Source organism: Symphalangus syndactylus, chromosome X (assembly GCF_028878055.3).
Source record: "Symphalangus syndactylus isolate Jambi chromosome X, NHGRI_mSymSyn1-v2.1_pri, whole genome shotgun sequence".
Lineage (NCBI taxonomy): Eukaryota > Metazoa > Chordata > Mammalia > Primates > Hylobatidae > Symphalangus > Symphalangus syndactylus.
In genome coordinates, this window is record NC_072447.2 from 31012496 (window position 1) to 31024649 (window position 12154).

The following is a 12154-nucleotide window of genomic DNA, read 5'->3' on the forward strand; positions in this document are numbered from 1 at the left end:
TATTTACTTTTAAAACTAGAGATGGCAGTCTCACTATGTTGCCCAGGTTGGTCTCGAACTCCTGGGCTCAAGTGATCTTCGTGCCTCGGCCTCCAAAAGTGCTGGGATTACAGTGGTGAACCACCACGCCCAGCTGAGGCACACATTGCATGCTTTGTTTGTTTGTTTATTTATTTATTTATTTATTTATTTTAACACCACTGGAATTTAGAATAGGACTTTGAATACAATAATAGTCTGTCAATTGTCAACCTTGGCTACACATTGGAATCATGTGAGGAATTTTTAAAAATGCTGATGCTTGGGTCTTCCCCCCAAATTTTGACATAATTAGTCTGTTGTGCAGTGTGAGATATTTAAAAGCACCCCGGATGAGCACACTGCAGTGGAGATTTCTTTCTTTCTTTTTTTTTTTTTGAAGCAGAGTCTCGATCTATCACCCAGGCTGGAGTGCAGTGGTGAGATCTCGGCTCACTGCAACCTCTGCCTCCCAGACTCAAGTGATCCTCCTGCCTCAGCCTCCTGAGTAGCTGGGACTACAGGTGCATGTCACCACACCCGGCTAATTTTTGTATCTTTAGTAGATATGAGGTTTCACTCTGTTGGCCAGGCTGGTCTCAAACTCCTGACTTCAAGTGATCTGCCCACCTCGGGCTCCCAAAGTGCTGGGATTACAGGCGTGAGCCACTGTGCCCAGCGTAGTACATGACTTTTGCACATGCTCTTCCCTCGTCTCTTTGCCTGGATAGCTATTTATGTGTCCTTCAAATATCTGTCCAAGTGTCACTTCTTCAGGGAGGCCTTCTCTGACCTTTGACCTTCCTGACCATGTCACATACCCTATTAAAAGCTCTCATGGATTAGCTGGGTGTGGTGGCATGTGCCTGTAGTCCTAGCTGCTTGGGAGGCTGAGGTGGGAGGATCACTTGAGCCCGGGAGTTGGAGGCTGCAGTAGAGCCATGATCACATCACTGCACTCTAGCCTGGGTGACAGAGCAAGACGCTGTCTAAATATATAATATATAATTTACAATATATAAATATCTGGCTTTGCTGAAGCTCCATGAAGGACAGGACTTTGATTTTGGTCATAATTGTCTCCCCTTTCCTTGATTGTGTCTTGCATAATAATATGTTAAATTTCATTAATTTAACATATTAAATTAGGCCTGCTTCACCAGGATGATCCATGTCATGAGCCTTAACTGTTTTGCTGCTGAGTTTACTAAAATTACATTTAGGATTTAGCGTCCATATTCATAAGTGACACTGGCTGGGAATTTTCATTTTTTAGGCCTGTATCTGCCATGGGTCAGTCAGGAGACAGAAACCACATCAGTCACTTAAACAGAAATTAATATAAAGGATTTTGACTTGGGAAAGACTCAAAAGAGAACTCTAAGGTGAGCAAAGGAAGGCTGAGTGAATAAAGGAAGAGGCTGGAATTATTAAAACTTAGAAACGTCGAGGAAGGGACTGGGACCCAGACCTCAGGGGAGAGGGCGCCATCCCCTGCTGCAAGGAACTGCTGCAGTCAAGATGTAGAAAGCAGATGGGGAGGAGCAAGTCTAGTTTCCCTTTTCCCGACTTACAGTCTCTATCTAGCTCCCCCTACTGGCAGAGCCTAGCAGAGAGCAGCTGGCAAAGCAGAAATGTTTGCAGAGTCCCAGGCCTGGCAAGGACCAGTTTGGAACTGGGAGACAATAACGTACCATCGGGCACAAGGTCTTAGAAAAATAACCTTTTCCTACATGTACCATAGATTGTTACAATTTATATAATCCAAATTTCTCCCCTTATTAGATGTGTATTTTTTGGATGAGTTTTTAAAATTTCCACTCTCTGTTTACTCATCTACAATGAGAGCAATAATCCTGTACCTATCTCATAGTGTTATTATTTGCAAGTTTCAAATAAATTCTCTGAGAAACACAGCAGTTTTGGGTGCTTTTACTTTTGGAAGTTCTTTTACAGATTGTTCTCCACTGTTATTAGTGCTTAATTTGTTGTTGTTACATCTATTTTTATAAAGAACCATCGTGTGTTTACCTTATCCAGAGTCAAGAAGACTAAGCCCACCTCAAACTTAACATGTCTAGAGTTGAACTCTTTTTTTTTTTTTTTTTTTTTTTGAGACGGAGTCTGGCTCTGTCGCCCAGGCTGGAGTGCAGTGGCGCAATCTCGGCTCACTGCAAGCTCCGCCTCCCGGGTTCACGCCATTCTCCTGCCTCAGCCTCTCTAGAGTTGAACTCTTAATCCCTGTGCACAACCTTTACCTTATTTCCCTGCCCAGTTGTCCTTATCTCAGTAAAGGGCAATGCCAACCAACTCATTATTCAACCAGAAACCTTGGAGTCATCCTCAATTAAAAAAATTATTTATTTATTTATATTTATATTTATTTTATTTTATTTTTTGAGACGAAGTCTCGCTCTTGTCACCCAAGCTGGAGTGCAATGGTGCGATCTCCACTCATGGCAACCTCCATCTCCCAAGTTCAAGCGATTCTCCTGCCTCAGCCTCCCGAGTAGCTGGGATTACAGGCGCCTGCCGCCACAACCGGCTAATTTTTGTATTTTTTTAGTAGAGACAGGGTTTCATCATGTTGGCCAGGCTGGTCTCGAACTCCTGACCTCAGGCCATCCACCCGGCTCAGCCTCCCAAGTGCTGGGATTACAGGTGTGAGCCACCGCGCCCAGCCAAAAAGTTTATTTTTTAATGATTATACATGTTGTGAGTCATCAGCCATCCAATTATAAGTGCCTGTTTCATCGAAGTCCTTCAGAATGATTTCTTAAAATTTAAATCACAAATGGCAGTATAACTTTTCTTTCTTTTTCTTTCTTTCTTTTTTTTTTTTTGAGACAGAATCTTGCACTGTCGCCCGGGCTGGAGTGCAGTGACGTGATCTCGGCTCACTGCAACCTCCACCTCCCAGGTTCAAGCAATTCTCCTTGCCTCAACCTCCCAAGTAGCTGGGATTACAGGCGCCCACCACCATGCCTGGCTAATTTTTTTGTATTTTTATTAGAGACTGGGTTTCACTATGTTGGCCACGCTGGTCTCGAACTCCTGACCTTGTGATCTGCCCGTCTCAGCCTCCCAAAGTGCTGGGATTACAGGCATGAGCCACTGCGCCCGGCCAACATTTCTTTCTAGAATAGTCTTTACATTTCTTTTTTTTTTTTCTTGCCATTTTGATCTAGGGGTGTTTATTGATTGTTTAACTGTTAAAGACACAAACGAATCTATTAGTATTTGGTGAATGTGGATTTTCCTTTTTAGCAATTTCTTTTGATTCTACCTCTAAAATGTATCTTGAGAGCCCTCCAATTCTTTCCATCTTCATGGCCACCAGCCCAGTCCCAGCCACCATTAACTTTCACCTGATCAGAGCCACAGGCTCCCACCTGGTCTTCCCACCACCACTCATGAACATTCCAATCCATTTCTCATAGAACATCAAGGGATAGTTGATTAATTTTCTTCCCTTCATTAACTCTTCTTATGCCTTTCCATTGTACCTTGAATGAAGTCCAAACTCCTTATCATAGTCTCTAAGGCCTTACGTGATTGGACTCCTGCTTACATCTCAGGGATGTTTCATATCGAACTTCCCTTTGCTCACTGTGCACCAAGAACATTCTGATCTTTCAGATCACTGAGCTTGCCCATTTTTATTCCACCTCAGGGTCTTTGAACTTACTGTTCTCTTTCAGCCTCTCCACAACCCCAACCCCACTCCTCCTTCTCTTCCTTTGAGTCTCAGCTTAAATGTCATTTTCCCAGGGAGACCTTTGTTAACCACCCAATATAAGTCAGTTGACTGCCCTCCCTATTACTTTCTAGGCTAATTTCATACTGCACTTTCTTCCTAGTGCTTATCACACTGCATGAATTTTCTTTGTTTATTTACTTTTGTCAGTATTCCTTGCTAGAAAGTAAGTGCCAAAATTCTAGAATCATTTGTATCTTGTTCACTGTCTTGTACCTATTATCTGACATGGTGTCTGTCCCATAGCAGGTACTCAAGACACCCCTCCATCTGGCAGGCTGGAAATTGAGCAGGGAGAATGAGGGAGACTGTTTCAGGTGGCCGAGATGATGGTCTGGCTGCTCTTCCTACCCAGGCATGGGCAAAGCCCAAGTCCTACAGGTGGGGAATGCGTCAGCTTGGGCTCATGTACTTATGGTTCTTTTTTTCCACTGGGGGTGGGGAGGAACTACAAGATGTCAGAGGAAGATGACCAGAGTCACCTATGCAAGTTCCCTTCACTGCCAAATGAATAAAAGGAAAAAGAAGATTGTAGCCAGGCATGGTGGTTTACGCCTGTAATCTCAGCATTTTGGGAGGCCGAGGTGGGTGGATCACCTGAAGTCAGGAATTCGAGACCAGCCTGGCTGGCCAACATGGTGAAACCCCGTCTCTACCAAAATTGCAAAAAAAATGAGCCAGGCATTGTGGCATGAGCCTGTAGTCCTAGCTACTCAGAAGGCTGAGGCGGAAGAATTGCTTGGGCCCAGGAGGCAGACGTTGCAATGAGCCGAGATTGCGCCACTGCACTCCAGCCTAGGCCAGAGCGAGACTCCGTCTCAAAAAAAAAAAAAAAAAAAAAAAAGGAAGATTGCTAATATCTTTAGGAGACATGTAGAAGGTAAGCTGTAGAGGATTATGGATGGACTTGGAAACTAGTTTGCAGACTACTGTGGTAATCCAGCAGAGACAGAGAGGATGTGCTTTGGATGGGGTAGTAGCAGTAGAGATATAAGAAGTGATTGTATTTGAGATGTACCGGAAAGATCTTGTAACGATGTTATGTCATTCTTGCTACTTAATTTGATTTTTGTTCTATGAACTGAAGACCCCCATCCACTCTGCCCTGATCATCTATTTACATTCTCTGAGGTTCATATATCTACAGGACTCTTGAGAAAATTTCCTTTTCTTTTTTTCTTCTTCCTCATTCTATTGCCCAGGCTGGAGTACATTGGTGTGATCATGGCTCACTGCAGCCTTGACCTCCTAGGCTCAGGGGACGGTCCTGCCTCAGCCTCCCTAGTTAGTAGCTGGGACTACAGGTGCATGCACCACACCTGCCTCATTTATGTATTTTTTGTACAGACGGAGTTTCGTCATGTTGCCCAGGTTGGTCTTGAACTCTTGGACTCAAGTGATCCTCCCCCCTCTGCCTCCCAAAGTGCTGGGATTACAATCGTGAGCCACCATGTCCAGCCAGGCAAGTTTCTTAAAACCTCCAAGGCTTAGGGTACTCATCTGTAAATTGCAGCAATACTGTGGTGTGGATTTCCTGGCAATACCAATGGGTAGCTTGGGAGTTTAGGTCTCCGCCGAATAATCTTCACTGGGTAGGCTTATTCTTAGTTATAGACAACTGACATCTTCTCAATATTTTGAAATTGCTGTGCAAATACATATTCAAACAGATAGCTATTTCTAGACACTATATGGAAATTTGGAAGCAGCTATTGTGTGGCTATGAAGAAAGTTATTTTAACACAACTTAAATCAACTAGCCTAGTGCTCTGATAGGCACTGGAAAATGTGACTTTCTAACACTTCCACCTTATTAATTATTGAAGAAATAATTAAAATGAAAACCAGAATTAATTTCTCACCCAAATTAAAAAAGATAGAAAACAAAACAAAATGAACAACTACAGAAAGCCATGGGGCATTTGAGGCTTTGGTGAAATGACCACTCAGACAATGTTGATGGGTATGTAAACTGGTATGAAATCCTTCATGTGAGTTGGTAATGTGTATTGGTCCTCAATGATATTCACACCTTTTGATCCAATTGCTCTGCTTCATGAGAATGTTATATGGAATAATCCTAAAGTTAAAGAAACCTTTTTGCTTATGAGGGATTTTTTTGTTCCTTTTCTCTGGACCGTGAACCATGTATTTCTAAAGTATAAATAAATTTGCTGTCTGAGAAAAGATGCTGCCCAGGTGATGAGGGCCCCAGCCTCTCCAGATCCCCTTCCCAATTGCTCTGCAGTCCAAACCCAGTCCCCTTAGAAAGCTGCTAAGCCTCAGAAATGAGACTTGGCTGTCAGAGTCTGGGAAATAGTTGAGGAGAACCAGCCCACTCCCATCTCCTGCTGTGATTCTAGCACAGCTTGGGCCCAGTTCTGGCCAGGTCCCAAGCTGGTCTGGTGCTCACCCTCTCTGTTTGACCATGCTCCAAAGAGAGGGGCAGGAGCCACAAGTCCCTGACCTGGCCACACCACATGGTCACGCCCAGGTGACTCCTGGTCCACTGCTCCCGGCTGCCATGAAGAGCCAGCCACCCAGGTCCCCTGTGCTACTGCCAAGTGTTAGTAGGGAGTGGCCTGCTTCCAAGCTGCTCCCCTTGGCTGGTCACTGCTGTCTCTGGGCAATAAAGTACTCCTCCTCCCCATTGTCATCTTCCTCCTGCTGGCCGCTTCAGGGCAGTGGCTCCAGGTTGAACTGGAGCCCAGCCCCTTCAAGGGTTCAGAGCTGTCATCACCTCTGGAGTGCAGGGTTTTGAGGATATTCCCGAGAGGCAGAGAAGGAAGCCCAGTCAGTTCAGGTGGCTGATCTGATCATCCAGCAGATGAGCTGCCAACAGCAAAGTGCAGACTTCCTTCCAAATGCCAGCAATGGAGAGAGTGAGGCTGGAGGGTCTGGAGACCAGGAGGAACTCAGAGAAGTCCAAACCAAAGGTGAGACGCCCACCAAGGAAGAGGCTCCCAAGTACCCCTGGAGCAGCCCTGTATCCTGGAAATGAAATATTTCCCCAGACGTGGACAAATGGCGACTTTCACATACAGCAAAGAGAGGGAAAAGCCCCAGAAGCATGAGCGGCTGCAGGTGGAACATGCTGTCGATGGAGTCCTGGAAGCCAAGATCAGCCTTCTGCAGGAATGTCTGGGTGAGGGTTCGGCGAATGCCACCAATGAGCGAGGTCCCCAGCACCAAGGCGAAGCCCTCCACATTGGGCTGTGTGGACTTGAAGGTGAACATGAAGAGACCCCTGGCGATGAGGAGGATCACAAGGACCAGTGCCATTGCAGCTCCTCCAGCTTGGAGATCAGAGAGAAGATTGACGATGAAGAGGATAGCTAAAGATTTGGTTATTGTGAAGCTCCAGTTGGACAACCCTATGTCAAGTGCTGTTGCCGGTGCTGTGGGAGCCACTCTTCTGAGGTAGTAGGTCCAGCTCAGCACCACGAGGGGCTTGTGGCTGGATCATTCAACCAGCGCCCTTCATTGTGGAAGGCGATGCCTGCCAGTGCAGAAGCATAGTCAACATTGCCTTCCACACAAAGGTCACAAGAGGGCCCACCTCCCTATCCATGAAAGCTGCTACGCCCTAGCTCCTGGATCAGTGGGGGCAGGCATCTCTCTTAAAGACAGTTTGCAGGAAGAGCCGATTGAGGTAGACTGTGACTTTCAACAAGAACGTCACCTGGCTAGAGAAGTCCTCTTCACCTCCATGATTCAGAACCATCAGCGGAGCCCCAGGCAGAGTTCTCACCAAAGGGGCTGGTAGCCTGAGCCAACCCCTTCAGTGGTTAACTGGGTGCAGGGCTCACAGGTCCCTAGGTCTGCTCTGACAGGGGTGCCGACTTTTAAAGGTTTTAAAGGTTTATTACATCATATACCTAATTTTTCAACAACAGCAAAGGAATTATAGTTCATTTGCCAGATCAGATGGACTATTACCCAGCCATTAAACATGGTATATTTAAAGTGTTACATATACGAAAATATACTTTTTTTTTTTTTGTAGAGACAGAGTCTTGATCTGTCATCTAGGCTAGAGTACAGTGGCACGATCTCGGCTCACTGCAACTTCCTTCTCCTAGATTCAAGTGATTCTCCTGCCTCAGCCTCCCGAGTAGCTGAGATAACAGGCACCTGCCACAACACCTGGCTAGTTTTTGTATTTTTAGTACAGACGGCGTTTCGCCATGTTGGACAGGCTGGTCTCGAACTCCTGACCTCAAGTGATCCGCCTGCCTCAGCCTCTCAAAATGCTGGGATTATAGGTGTGAGCCACTGTGCCTGGCCGAAAATATACTTGTTTAATACAAATTAAAAAGCGGGCTGCAAAACTGTCCATATATATTGATTATAACCATATAGAGAAATCAGGGCAGATAAGATTGGAAATAGGCCAGGCACGGTGGCTCACGCTTGTAATCCCAGCACTTTGGGAGGCTGAGGGGGGCAGATCACTTGAGGTCAGGAGTTCGAGACCAGCCTGGCCAACATGGTGAAACCCTGTCTCTACTAAAAATACAAAAAATTAGCTGGGTGTGGTGGCGGGCACCTGTAATCCCGGCTACTTGGGAAGCTGAGGTAGGAGAATCGCTTGAACCCGGGAGGCAGAGGTTGCAGTGAGCTGAGATCATGCCATTGCACTCCAGCCTGAGCAACAAGAGTGAAACTCCGTCTCAAAAAACTTTAAAAAAAAAAAAGATTGGAAATAAAAATTCTAAAAAAGCTTATAGTAGTTATATTTAGGTAGTATAATTATGAGTGACATGTCTCCTTCTTTCTAGCATTCTGAGTTTCCCTAACGATTATGCATTAATAGAAATGATTGATGTAGTATGCATTACTCACATGTCTGGAGTGGGTGCTGGCTGTTGGCTACAGTGATGAAGGTGACTGGATTACATGTCTCTGGAAGGGAATCCTGGCCTTGTCCACAAGATGATGACCGCATGGGTCCCAGGAACAACTCCAAAGTGTAAGGACTTTATTTTTTTAAATTATAGTTTTTAGCCGGGTGCAGTGGCTCACACTTGTAATCCCAGCACTTTGGGAGGCTGAGGCGGCTGGATCACTTGAGGTCAGGAGTTTGAGACCAGCCTGGACAACATGGCAAAACCCTGTCTCTACGAAAAATACAAAAATTAGCCAGGCGTGGTGGCACAGGTCTGTAATCTCAGCTACTGGGGAGGCGGAAGCAGGGAAATCACTAGAACCCGGGAGGGGGAGGTTGCAGTAAACTAGGATTGCACCACTGCACTCCAGTGTGGGTGACAGTGAGACTTTGTCTCAAATAAATAAATAAATAATAAATAAATAAATTATAATTTTAGTGCTTAAGTCATTCTTTATATATGTGTAATAATTTTTTTTTTTTGAGACAGAGTTTTGCTCTTGTTGCCCAGGCTGGAGTGCAATGGTGCGATCTCGGCTCACTGCAACCTCCGCCTTCCAGGTTCAAGCAATTCTCCTGCCTCAAGCCTCCCGAGTAGCTGGGATTACAGGCATGCGCCACCATGCCTGGCTAATTTTGTATTTTTAGTAGAGACAGGGTTTCTCCATGTTGGTCAGGGTGGTCTCAAACTCCCGACCTCAGGTGATCCGCCCGCCTCGGCCTCCCAAAGTGCTGGGATTACAGGCGTGAGCCACTGTGCCTGGCCTATATGTATAATAAATTCTATCTTATTCAGAAAAATGCATAAAATGTTCTGTTTTACATTTAGATAAACATCATATAAAGTTTTTTAGAGTGGAGGCTCACAGTAATGAACAGACATTGGGCATTTCATAGTCTCCCTGTGGTGCTCTACCCTGACTTCATTTGCCTTCTGTCATCAGAGGTGACCACTATCTATCATTCTGTGGATATTTTTTATGGCTTTACTATCCACTATTTATCACCAAGGAGTGTTTTACTTAAGTTGCCTCATTTGCACTTTCCATGAAAGGAAGTAAATGCATTGGCATCCCTTTGTTTTCTTCCCCCTAGGATATTTCACACCTGCTGGTGTCTGAGTCTTGGACAACTCAGTTTGCTCATCCATTCCATTTATTATAGTCTTTGGCTTCCTTTGATTTTCCGTTCTTCTCTTATGAAAAATGTTGCTCGAATCATACTTAAGTTTGCAAGTGCCTATACATAACAAATTTTCTACATTAGAGAAAATTTGCAGGGTTGTAGGTTCTGGGAAACTTCAAGATTACCAGTAATTTCTAATACAGTGTATGAGTTGATCCTTCCACCATTCTTGCACATGTGTCTATTTATTCCATGTAATTGGCAACACTGGAATGATCTAATGTTTTAATGAATTATTTTTGTCTATCTAGTGTATGTGAAATGGGATCGTCTTGTGTTTTTATATTGGTTTTTACTAATTAACTATGAGGTTAATAAATTTTCATGTATAGTCTTTGAACTTCTGTGAAAAAGTTTCCAGTCAATGTCTTACATTTAGTTCACTTGTTTGTTACTTTCTCCCAATTTCCCTATATACTCTGATTATTTCTGTGCAGGTTTGCTGTGGACCTGTTTTCAACTCATCAAATACAAAGGAGTCCTCTTGCTGGCTCATAGTGTATAGTGTCTTTATTACTGTAGTGCAAGCACTTTCCAAGTGTCATGTTTGTTATTTCCCCATTGTCCAAAGCAAGTCACATGGCTAAGCTCAAGCGTCAGAGTGAAGAGAACTACCCAAGGCAGGGATATAGGGAGGGGAATGATGGTAAACATTTTGAAAACAATCTATTGCAGTAATCATAGACCATAGTAGCTGCTCAGAATCAGGATGATTTAGGCTAGGAAATAAATAAAAATGGCCAGCCCATGGCTTCTGCATCCCTCTAAGATAAAGTTCAAAGTCCTTAGCTGTGATACATGACTACCTGCTACATGTTATCTCACTATAATGCCTTCTCCCCACCTCAAAACTATAGAGAATGGGCACACTGAGCTTTTTTAACGGGGAATGCACCTTGCTATTTCACACCCTGTATCATTGCTCCTGCTGGTTCAACTGGAATATAATCCCCCACTCTGAGTCCCACAGACTGACCCACCATTGATCTTTGAACATCTTTAGAGACACAACAGGATTTACCTCCTCAAAGAAGCCTACCCTCTGCTTTGGATAGAATTGAACATTCATTCTTTGGAAGTCATAGAGCCACATGCAGTTTTTTTCGTTTTTGTTTTTTGAGACAGGGTCTTGCTCTGTCACCCAGGCTGGAGTGCAGTGGTGTGATCGCAGCTCACTGCAGTCTTGACCTTCTAGGCTCAAGTGATCCTCCCTCCACAGTCTCCCGAGTAGCTGGGACCACAGGCACGCACCACCATGCCTGGCTAAATTTTTATTTTTAACATCTTGCTATGTTGCCCAGGCTGGTCTCGAACTCCTGGGCTCAAGCAATCCTCCCGCCTCGACCTCCCAAGGTTCTAGGATTACAGGTGTGAGCCACAGTGCCGGCCCAGATTTTTAATTTTGCACCTACATAACTTTAGTGCTCATTTGTTAACGTGCCCATCTCCCTTTTGGTAGACTCTAAGATCCTCAAAGGTAGGGACTATATCTTTCTTATATTCATATTTTCCTTCCTTCCTTCCTTCCTTCCTTCCTTCCTTCCTTCATTCCTTCCCTCCTTTCTTTCTTCCTTCCTTCCGTCCTAGATGGAATCTTGCTCTGTCATCCAGGCTGGAGTGCAGTAGCGTGATCTCGGGTCACTGCAACCTCCGCCTCCCGGGTTCAAGCAATTCTCCTGCCTCGGCCTCCTGAGTAGCTGGGATTATAGGTGCCCACCACCATGCCTGGTTAATTTTTGTATTTTTAGTAGAGATGGGGTTTCACCATATTTGTCAGGCTGGTCTCGAACTCCCGACCCCAGGTGATCCACCCACCTCGACCTCCCAAAGTGCTGAGATTACAGGCGTGAGCCACTACGCCCAGCCAGTATTTTCATGCATGGATAGTTGTTCAAATTGATGTTTTGGCAGAGGTGGTGGTGGGGCAGTCATTGGAGAGTCCTATTCCACCATCTTGCTCCAACTTCCATTTTATTCGCTTTGTGAAACAACAAGCTTGAAATACTGAAAACTTCATAACAAACTTTGTGAGAAAGAAACCTACTACTACTTAACACTGAAAACAGAAATATATAGCTTTGGGCTAGGTGCAGTGGCTCACGCCTGTAATCCTAGCAGTTTGGGAGGCTGAGGTGGGTGGATCACCTGAGGTCAGGAGTTCAAAACCAGCTTGGCCAATATGGTGAACCCCTGTCTCTACTAAAAATACAAAAATTAGCTGGGCCGTGGTGGTAAGTGCCTGTAATCCCAGCTACTCGGGAGGCTGAGTCAGGAGAATCGCTTGAGCCTGGGAGGCGGAGGTTGCA

General features: G+C 44.9%; 1 pseudogene; it reads right to left on the reverse strand.

Moving 5' to 3' along the window:
* Positions 1-6385: 6385 nt before the first annotated feature.
* LOC129475261 (solute carrier family 35 member C2-like) lies at positions 6386-8723 on the reverse strand (annotated as a pseudogene).
* Between the last annotated feature and the right edge of the window lie 3431 nt (positions 8724-12154).